Source organism: Borostomias antarcticus (genome assembly GCF_949987555.1).
Source record: "Borostomias antarcticus genome assembly, chromosome: 17".
In the NCBI taxonomy this organism is placed as follows: Eukaryota; Metazoa; Chordata; class Actinopteri; order Stomiiformes; family Stomiidae; genus Borostomias; species Borostomias antarcticus.
Window position 1 is genome coordinate 10776848 of NC_140250.1, and position 10529 is coordinate 10787376.

The 10529-nt window shown below is 43.8% G+C and overlaps 1 long non-coding RNA gene across 1 annotated transcript; it reads right to left on the bottom strand.

Annotated features, from left to right (window-relative positions):
- Positions 1 to 9491: 9491 nt before the first annotated feature.
- Positions 9492 to 9916, bottom strand: LOC311320084. The gene is made up of 3 exons (XR_014630836.1): positions 9869 to 9916; positions 9685 to 9779; positions 9492 to 9591 (listed from the first exon to the last, which is right to left on the bottom strand). It is a non-coding gene; the product is annotated as an uncharacterized lncRNA (long non-coding RNA).
- Positions 9917 to 10529: the final 613 nt, after the last annotated feature.

The following is a 10529-nucleotide window of genomic DNA, read 5'->3' on the forward strand; positions in this document are numbered from 1 at the left end:
GGAAATTGCCCGGCCCGTAGTAGTTCTAGCAGTAGCTGTTACATACAGCTGCAGCAGCTAGCCCACCTCACATTTTCTCACTGTAGTGTCCCCAACTAGCTGTGACCCAAGAGGGCGGAGCCTAACCAGCACGCCACTATCCACGCCACGGGCCCCAGAATTCAGCCCCTGAGTGGGCTAGAGACACACGGTCTTCACCGGTGGAGTCAGGTAGGTGGCCCAGAGAGGGGTACACTGTCCCCGACTGGCTCTGACCTGAGGGGGCGGAGTCTCACCACCACACCACTATCCACGCCACAGGCCTCACAAGTCAGCCCCTGAGTGGGCTAGAGACACACGGTCTTCACCGGTGGGTGCATGGAGATTGCCCGGTCCGTAGTAGTTCTAGCAGTAGCTGTTACCTGCAGCTGCAGCAGCTAGCCCACCTCACATTTTCTCCAGGAAATGTACTTTGTAGTTATTATTAAATGTTTTATAAACCATCTACAGATCATTTGTGAATGTTTAACTAGTATATTTACAAATAATTTATGGATCATTTACACATGTTTATAAATGATATGTTAATGATTAGTTCATTATTAACAAATGTTTTATAAATGCCTTATAACTGATCATTATTATAAAGTGTTACCTAAGACATTCATAAGCAACTTAATAACCATTTGTAAACTGCTTAAGAACGTTAATAAAAAACAACAACCTTAGTTTCTTTATTAACTGTTAATTATGCACTTATGCATAGCTATGCATTTTTCACTTGCATAGCTATGCATAAGTGCATAATTAACAGTTAATAAAGAAACTAAGGTTGCATATTAAGGTACATACACAGTGCATACACAGGTTAATACACCCTTTATTATGCACGTGTCACCATTTCAACTCATCTGTGTTGTGTATTTTGTATTGCACTGGGGTGGATTTGAACCCGGGTCTCCCTCAGTGGTGTAGCTGGTTAGAACAATGTTTTTCCTGTGAGCGTCCTGGGTTCAAATCCACCCCTGTGCAATAAAAATACACAACACATACAAGTTGAAATGGTCACAAGTGCATAATAAAGGGCTTATTAAGGTACTGTTCTCAGTTTAGATCCCAAATGCATAGTAACGTGCATAATAAGTGCACAATGACCATGTAGAATAAGTGCATTTAGCCAGGCGGTCTTCTCCTTCAAAGCAACCCATCAGTGGAATTCAGTGCCACAATCTATCAGAGTCCCCAACGTACTACTTTTTCAAAAGTGGTGTTAAGAAATGGCTGTGTGTCTGTGTGTGGGAGAGCGTAAATGCCCGTCAGGTCCTTAGCTAACATTTGTATGTTTTATGTAATTATGTATTATTTGTTATTATGTATATAATGTATTTTAATGTATTTTAATCATTGTAGTGCTCATGCCATCTGTCCCAGAGACTATGGTTTGAAATTAGCTAATTTGGCTAAACCAGCATGTTTACAGAAATGTTCCTTAATGTGCCCTGTCTCTGAATTTTAAACTATTAAATTAATTAATTAATAAATGGATGATACGTATGTATAAGAAACAAATAAGGCTTTTATAAATGTTGTCAAGCAGTTTATAAACTGTTAACAAGTATCTTATAAATGTCTTAATATAATATACATTGTTTATAATGCTATTATTAACACTTGTAAATGCCCGGTCTCCCTACCCATGTTGTCGTATTGCTCATGCACTGGACACAGGGATATTATAGTATTATCTGGTACATGGATACTTGCTTGCACATTCACAGAGTACTTTACTATAGGGCACTGTATGCTAAAAAAGCTATGTGTGACCAACTGTGTTGTAAAAATACTTTGCAGCTATCGGATCTACTGTACCTGACTCCCAAAAAAGATGCACCTCTCAACACCTTCATCTGTGAGGGGGGATTGTTGCCATGGTAATGGCAATGTCACTTCAATGGCAAAGATGGTAAGATGGCGGACGGAATGCATTTCATAGGGGGGTGCTATGCAGAGAAGAGATACAGATAATGGAATCCATTTCCTGTGATTTCTGGAGCAGAGAGCCCAGTAAAGGAATAATGAAGGAATTAGATGAGCTATTCCTAAACACCACTCACAGGTTACCAGAGGCTATTTGACTTTCGATATCTATTCTGCCACTGAAATTGATATTAGCTACTGTAGGCTTCAGTCAATCCACCTCACAATTCCACAGAACTCCTCAAGCAGTAGTTTTGCTTCAGTGCCTAATTCTGTGACAGCCTGAAATGTTGTCTAGGTCTCTAGCATTGTGTGTCCATCACAAAATGTCTGTTTCACATGATACTCTACTCTTCTCATAGACAAATCCCTAATTTTGCTTTATTAGTCATGGCGTGACAAGACTTCCAAGTTTAAAAGGCTGGAGTTGCTGCCTCACCCTTGCAGTAGCCTGCTGTAACAAGTTTTGGTAAATGGACTGCACTTATATAGCGCTTTTCCACCTTACTCAAAGCGCTTTACAATGGCCTCTCATTCACCCATTCACACACCAATGGCGGTAGCTGCCATGCAAGGTGCTAACCTGCTCATTGGGAGCAATTTGGGGTTATCGTCTCGCTCAAGGACACTTCGACATGTGAACTGTCGGAGCTGGGATTCGAACCACTGACCCTTCGATCATTGAATGACCCGCTCTACCAACTGAGCTACAGCCGCCCCAAGGTAGTGTGCAGACTGACACTCCTTCAGCACAAAAAGTTTGCAATCTACCTGATTTATTTATACACAGGTTGGACGACTTACTTTCAGAGAGAAGATTGGTTTGAAAAAGTCCCATGAGGGACAGCGTGGCAGTGAGGGTGAGTGTGTATGAGAGAGGGAGATGGAGGAGGGGGAGAGAGAGGCAGAGAGAGAGAGAAAATAGTGCAATTGGACTGAAGGAGAGAAATTCAAATGCCAAGCACTGTGTACTGCACAAAATGCAAAACGAACACTATGCTTTAAACTCTTTAAAGCAAAGAGCCCCAAATGATTTAACAACAGTGAGCAGGTTTGCTTGCTTAATACACGGGTAAATTCTAGCTCTTATCGTGTGTAGAGTGCTATCTAATCTATTCACGCCCTTGCTGCTGACTATCTGATTGGTCGGGCTTGCCGGTCAATGACAAAGATTTTTTTTGTTACCATCTGCCAGCTCAATACTAACATGCTTTTCTTGCACTTTCTGCCAGCATTGTCTTTCTGCCAGCGATAGCTAAGCGAGCAGCATCTGGACCGGTTGTAGTGTACAGAATTAACTTATCCAGACCATTTTTCAATGGCTTTGTTGCAAACACATGACGCCTCTGCGAAACTGCTCCATCAGCTGCAAGAGGTCACGGCAATAAAAATTGGCATCTGTGTTTTTGTGACATTGAATAGGCTGTAGCCTCTGCATGTGAGTGAATGGGAAATAGAACTATCCTTCACATTATTTTGATGGAAGATTGATCAACATGCAGAAACATATGCAAGCACATGAACACACACACACACACACACACACACTGTTCCAGGTCTTAAATTCTGGTGTGAAACTTGGAATAATGTCCTCAGCAGGTCTTGGCTCCCGAACTCGGGACTTGACAGGTCTGTCTCATGTTTGCTTTTTGGCAATGAGGCCAAGCGGCCTCTCCAGGCCCAGCTTGTCCTGTCCTACCCAGACATGTAAAGGAGCCCGATTTGACAGGACATCAGTTTGGAGAATGCCTTGCAGGGGTACATAACCTGAAGCCAAACCCTGGGCGACTTATTCTGATCCTGCGATTACTTTAGCCGAGCGTTATGAAAACAAACAGGAGTCTGCCAACTGCGGGGAAGCACAGAGCCTTATCGACTGACAATCTTCTAAACCAGGGGTCTCAAACTCAAATTGGCTTGGGGCCACTGCTGGTATCGTCAACTCATAGGAGGGCCACTTCAATGACTTCAACTACTACTAGGCCTAACTATAAGAATATGCAATATGTGCAATATTTTGGAAAATTTCATTTTTCATTTCCATAACTAGACTCACAACTCAGTCTCTAAATGTCGCAAGACTATTAAATAACTAACATTTCCATCATACAAATTCAAACCGGTTTCCATTCATTTGAATATATTTTAACAGTTAGTGCTGCAAATCTTTTTTCCTTGCTTTTATTTTATCTTGAATAGCCTACATTTGTACTTTATTCTGTTTTAGCTGCAAGATGCATCACTACTGTAAGCCTGCCCTGGACCTGTAGCTACTGGCATTTATTAAAGTTCAAGTTTGTTTCAATTTCTTACCAGACACTTGAATACATTTGTAGGCTACTACTCTATTTTATATATCTATCTTGAAAGACTGAGAAATTAGCCCATTAGCTGTGTGGCTCGTTTTTTCCTCTCTCCCTATGACACTGTTCTCCATGTTTAGTAATGAATAGCTCTTGACATTATATTCCTTTAGAACGGCGACTTTGTTCTTGCATATCAGGCAGGTAACATGTCCATTGAACTCCACAAAAAATACTGCAATGTCCATATTTCTTGAAACATTCCTAACGTTAGTTAACTATGAAAACAGCCTCTCGATGGCTAGCTGCATTCCGTTCATAGTTCAAAGTCGTGTGTGGATTGATTGCACCTGTGACTATGCAGCATTCACTTCACACGCTGCACACAATAATAGAATTTCACCCCACGTTTGAGCGACTTGAATTTTGCATTGTAGGCCTGCCTGCCGGCGCCATTTACAAGAAATTATTTTGCGGGCCGGATTACATTATATTTCTGACATCATGTCGCGGGCCGGATGGAGTGGTGTGGCGGGCCGCAAATGGCCCGCGGGCCGTGAGTTTGAGACCCCTGTTCTAAACATATTTGAGCAAAGCCATCTCCCACAGTGAGCTTGTTCAGTGAGCAGCCATCTAAAACTACTCGGCCAAGCAGAGGCAGTGCTGTGCCCAAGTTTGCTTCGATTATCCTTTGTTTGGATCTGAACAGTGTTTATATAGGGGTTTGTTTCAAAGCTGGCGTAACTTGTATGAATGCAGGACCATTACCTCCATTCAATCTGCAGGTAGATAGGAATTAGGAATATTCAAACATAAAACATGTTACTAGACGCTAAATGTATTGCACTGGGGTTTCTGTACCTGGAAATTGTCTATGGCAGGGGTCTCAAACTCACGGCCCGCGGGCCATTTGCGGCCCGCCACACCACTCCATCCGGCCCGCGACATGATGTCAGAAATATAATGTAATCCGGCCCGCAAAATAATTTCTTGTAAACGGCGCCGGCAGGCAGGCCTACAATGCAAAATTCAAGTCGCTCAAACGTGGGGTGAAATTCTATTATTGTGTGCAGCGTGTGAAGTGAATGCTGCATAGTCACAGGTGCAATCAATCCACACACGACTTTGAACTATGAACGGAATGCAGCTAGCCATCGAGAGGCTGTTTTCATAGTTAACTAACGTTAGGAATGTTTCAAGAAATATGGACATTGCAGTATTTTTTGTGGAGTTCAATGGACATGTTACCTGCCTGATATGCAAGAACAAAGTCGCCGTTCTAAAGGAATATAATGTCAAGAGCTATTCATTACTAAACATGGAGAACAGTGTCATAGGGAGAGAGGAAAAAACGAGCCACACAGCTAATGGGCTAATTTCTCAGTCTTTCAAGATAGATATATAAAATAGAGTAGTAGCCTACAAATGTATTCAAGTGTCTGGTAAGAAATTGAAACAAACTTGAACTTTAATAAATGCCAGTAGCTACAGGTCCAGGGCAGGCTTACAGTAGTGATGCATCTTGCAGCTAAAACAGAATAAAGTACAAATGTAGGCTATTCAAGATAAAATAAAAGCAAGGAAAAAAGATTTGCAGCACTAACTGTTAAAATATATTCAAATGAATGGAAACCGGTTTGAATTTGTATGATGGAAATGTTAGTTATTTAATAGTCTTGCGACATTTAGAGACTGAGTTGTGAGTCTAGTTATGGAAATGAAAAATGAAATTTTCCAAAATATTGCACATATTGCATATTCTTATAGTTAGGCCTAGTAGTAGTTGAAGTCATTGAAGTGGCCCTCCTATGAGTTGACGATACCAGCAGTGGCCCCAAGCCAATTTGAGTTTGAGACCCCTGCTCTATGGTGTCTCATCCAATACATTTTTCCAATGTGTTGACTTTTCTGACAGGGAAACGTTCTGAGCATGAAACCACTTCATAGTGTGCTCCTCCCTTTGACTTTAAATCAACATGCCCAAAATATAGAGTATGCACCTCATCATCATTATTAGGAAGTTTGTGCAGTAAGAAACTCTTTCAAGTTAAGGAGAGCACACATGACTATTGACGCATAAAGACACTTTCCCTCTCCTGAGCAGAACGCCGGCATACTTGCCTACCATACTGATTTAATTTTGTATATATAATGCACTTGCAACAAAACCCAAAGCATTCTGGGAAACATTCTCTCTGTCAGAGCCGGAGAGAGCTAACGATGCTCCTTTGTGTGTAGACGTGTATGAGAGGTAGAGAAAAGGAGAGAGAGTGAGAGAGAGAGTGAGAGTGGAAGGGGAAAATAGTGAAGGAGAGTAAAAAAGATGCAAGTGGCCCATCTATGAAATCGTCATTAAATTGTCAGTTATGATGGATGTTCCGCCTTTTCGGCATTAACTGGTACATTAGAAGTCATTAATTCTTCAGGAAGTGCACTGGAGATCAGAGCCTCCCAGGGGGTCTCTCTGCCTTGATAAAGGAGGAGGAGAGAGAGAGCGATGGAGGGAGAGGAGACAGAAAGAAAGAGGGATGGAGGGAGGGTTGGACAAGTGGCTTCTTCCTTACAGCAAGAGAGAGAGAGAGAGAGAGAGAGAGAGAGAGAAGGGCGGAGGTTTGGCTGGAAGGGGGGGGGGGCATCCTAGCCGTCCTTGCAACTCAATGACCAATTGTGATGTAGATGACTGCTGGGTGATCTCTGTGGCCCTGGGCACAGAGCAGCTGGTGATACTGAACCAGCCTCTATGTTCCACTGTGCAGGTAGAGAGACTGTTTACACTTGACCGATTAGCCCATTTCTTTCAACACACTCTAATGAGGGGAAATGACTCAGCATAACCTGGGAATATTTATCTTCAGGGTAACAGATACAGTTGTGGTACTGCGGTACGTCAGACCACCAAAGGGCAAACATATAATAAAGTGTATCGTCTTGCATTGTATTTCTGTCTTCTATTGAGTGCACCCTTAAAAGATGTCTCTTAACCTTGCCAGATGGGGAATGGCCATGGCCCATTTTATGAAGACACTTTTATCCACAAAGGGATGATTTGGTACAAAGCCATAATGTGTTCATAGTTATACTAAAGCAGCAATTATTGAACTCCGTTAGCCAAGGACCTAAGTGAGTTAGATGTAGAGGAAACATGGAGAGACAGAGAGAGAGAGAGAGAGAGAGAGGGAGAGAGAGAGGGAGAGAGAGAGAGAGAGAGAGAGAGAGGGAGAGAGAGAGAGGGAGAGAGAGAAAGTAATGATTTTCCTCTTACATCCATTTTCCACTTGTCAACCAGAAAGCAACATTTCACTGACAATTAAACAACAATTACTGGGCACTGTGCACTTCCGTCAAGCGGTGTGAAATTGCCCACAACACCATGCGTCTCTCTCTCTCTCTCTCTCTCTCTCTCTCTCTGACCAGCCACCTCAGAGACGATCCCAGCAATCAGGAAGCAAAACCTTGAAAAGAGCATTAACATTGAGAGGAGGGGGGGGCAGAGCACCGCACATAAATGTAAATCAAAGCGATCCCACTTCTGACACCAGCGCGGAGCACGCTTTCCCCGTTCCGCCCCTCCTCCGTCCGCAGGTGCCGGTTCAAACGACTCCTCCAGGACTTTGAGTAGCTCCACGTCTTCCTGATGATATTTGTCCTGTGACCTGCGCCATGCGCGACCACCATCTGGCCTGTTTACCGGCAATAAATATGTTAGATTGGGGTCGATGGGGACGAACGGAGAAAGGGCCTTCACGGAAAAGCGGTGACGCGTCCGCCCCCCATCCTGCAGTCCCACCCTCGCCGCTCGTGGAGACCGCGACCGCTGGCGGGTATTTATCATGCAGCGACAGGAGGTCACAGGCTAGCCGGGTGACCATTGTTACCGCCCCTGTATTTATTGTCGGGGCCTCTCAGGCCAAGATCACAGATGGCTTTTCTCCTGTTTACTCGTTTTTAATGCTCTCCCGCCCCCAAACACAGATGTGAGAGGAAATTGGACCAGAAGTTGGATATTTACGGTCAACCACTCAGGCACTCTTGATTGATAGCTGTGGCGGGCTGTCTCGTCCAAGGCCTTGGGGTTGACAGTTTGATACATTTTTTGTGAATATGGTTGGACTTTTGACAGGTTGAATTTACATTCTGCCCTCTTCCCTGCTTGTTTTGATGCCTGACAGTTGTTAAAATGATAAGTTGGATCACCGATGGCCAGGTGCAGCGGACCTTGACAATTCATAAAACTGCTGGAAGGAAGTGATTGTCATGGAGATGACACAGTTGTGGCTTCTCTTTCAATTTAATGTTCAGTTAGGTACAATTTCATGCTTTGCCCACCATTTTACGTGGAATTGTTTGAAATTAGGCAACCAAACTGTTTCAGGCAGCCAAATATGTGCTAAGAACACCCCTACTAACACACGCAGGTTGCGCAAGCGTTCTACATATGGCCGCTATAGGTGACGATTCATCTGCGCCACGTGCGGAAATTACGCGGCCATTTACGGAAACGCGAGATCTGCCGATTAGTAGCCGCTACGTAAGAACGTCAAGTCGTTCATAAGTCGCGGCCGCGTGCTAAAAACGCACGTGATCACATGGGCAGGAACTTCCGTAATAAACGTACTTGGCTGACACTTGATTAACACGTGAGCATCAAGTACCGTCGTAGACTGACTTGGCTGAGACTAGATCTACAGGTATTTATATGACTTGGTCTGCACGTCTTTTTTGCACGGTGCAGATATGGTCACTTACTTACTAAACCCTGACCACTGGCTATATTTAGCATTTGTAGTACAAAAACGAATTAATGCTATATGGGGATATAGCAGCAAGCATTAAGATACAAACCAAGATGAGACTGAACACCATTAACAGTTTAGAACATTTTATTAGGCAAAGTACATTGCAAAAAACTAATTAAAAGTATACATATTTACAAGGATGAGGTTTACGGTCTGTCACATTACGCATAGCCAGAAAAAAAAAAAAAAGTATGTACAAGCTCTGGCTAGCAACCCATTATCTGACAATTGCAAAAGTTCTAAAAAAAAAAGAAAATAAACAAAGTGCGCATTCTGTGGCAGGCAGACCGGGAACAGACCGTTGTATCCCACAAAAAAAAAGGTTACAATTTAAAAAAACTATTTACAAAAAAGGCATCCATCCTGGCGGGCTGGAAAGGGAGGTCCAGGGAGACGGGCTTGGCTGGAGGTCACCCTCATCTGAATCGAGGGTCTTGGCAGAAGAGGTCATCCTCATCAGAATACTCCACTGTGGTCAGGGCTGGAGCTGCGGTCAGGGGCTGGGCTGGGGAGGTCAGCTGGGCTGGAGCAGATGCCTTAGGACAGAAATGGCTGTAAAGGCAAGTCGCATACGTTCATTGGAAGCATGCCATGTCACTGGATACGAGAAAATTAACTGACTGACATACCTTTTTGCATCGAGCAGGGGCATGTTTCAGCGTCTCCTGCAGCTGGGCAGACACCTCCGTCACAGTGGTACTTGGCTTACAGGCCATAACTGCACCTTTTAACCAAAAAGGGAATGGTTTCAATGCACATGGTATGACGATGAAGACAATGTATTATTTTGCGAAAATATGAACAATCCCTTACGTAATATGACATTGTAGAGGGTCGTATTCTTTAGAGGCTTCTTCCCCCTCATCCCATGGACGCTGTAGACACACCACACTCTGTGTATGGCAATGGCTGACAGCACCCGCCGGACCACATCTGGCAGATCTTTGCCGCCAATGGAACTCAGATATCGTGTCTGCAAAACATAAAGACAATCATTTACTTTTACACTTCTTAACACTTCCCTGCAAAAATAAGGAACAAAGTTCTGCCCTGAAGTTACTCACCATCTTCCTTTGATGCTCCTTGTCCTTCAGCTGCTCCTCCAAGACCTCCTCCGTTTTTGCAGGATCCAGTGCATCCAATACTGCTCCCCGTGCAACCCCATCAGACTCCCCGGATAGTCTCTGCGCTAGCTCCCTCAGACTCTGCATGACCTCACCGAGCATGCTGGTCAAGCTGGACAACTGCTGATACACCATCCTCTGGCAATCTGGATATTAACACAGATGTGGCTATAAGTAATTGTACTGTCACATAATGGAAATTTAACTCAAAGTACATCCCTGCATGAAACATGAAGTAGTTCACAAAATTCTGCATACCAGCACATGCAGAGCTTGATGGCAGAGGGGTAAGCGGGGGGCTCCGGAAAGACGTGGAGGGCAATACTGCTGGAGCTGTTGGTCTCACGGGC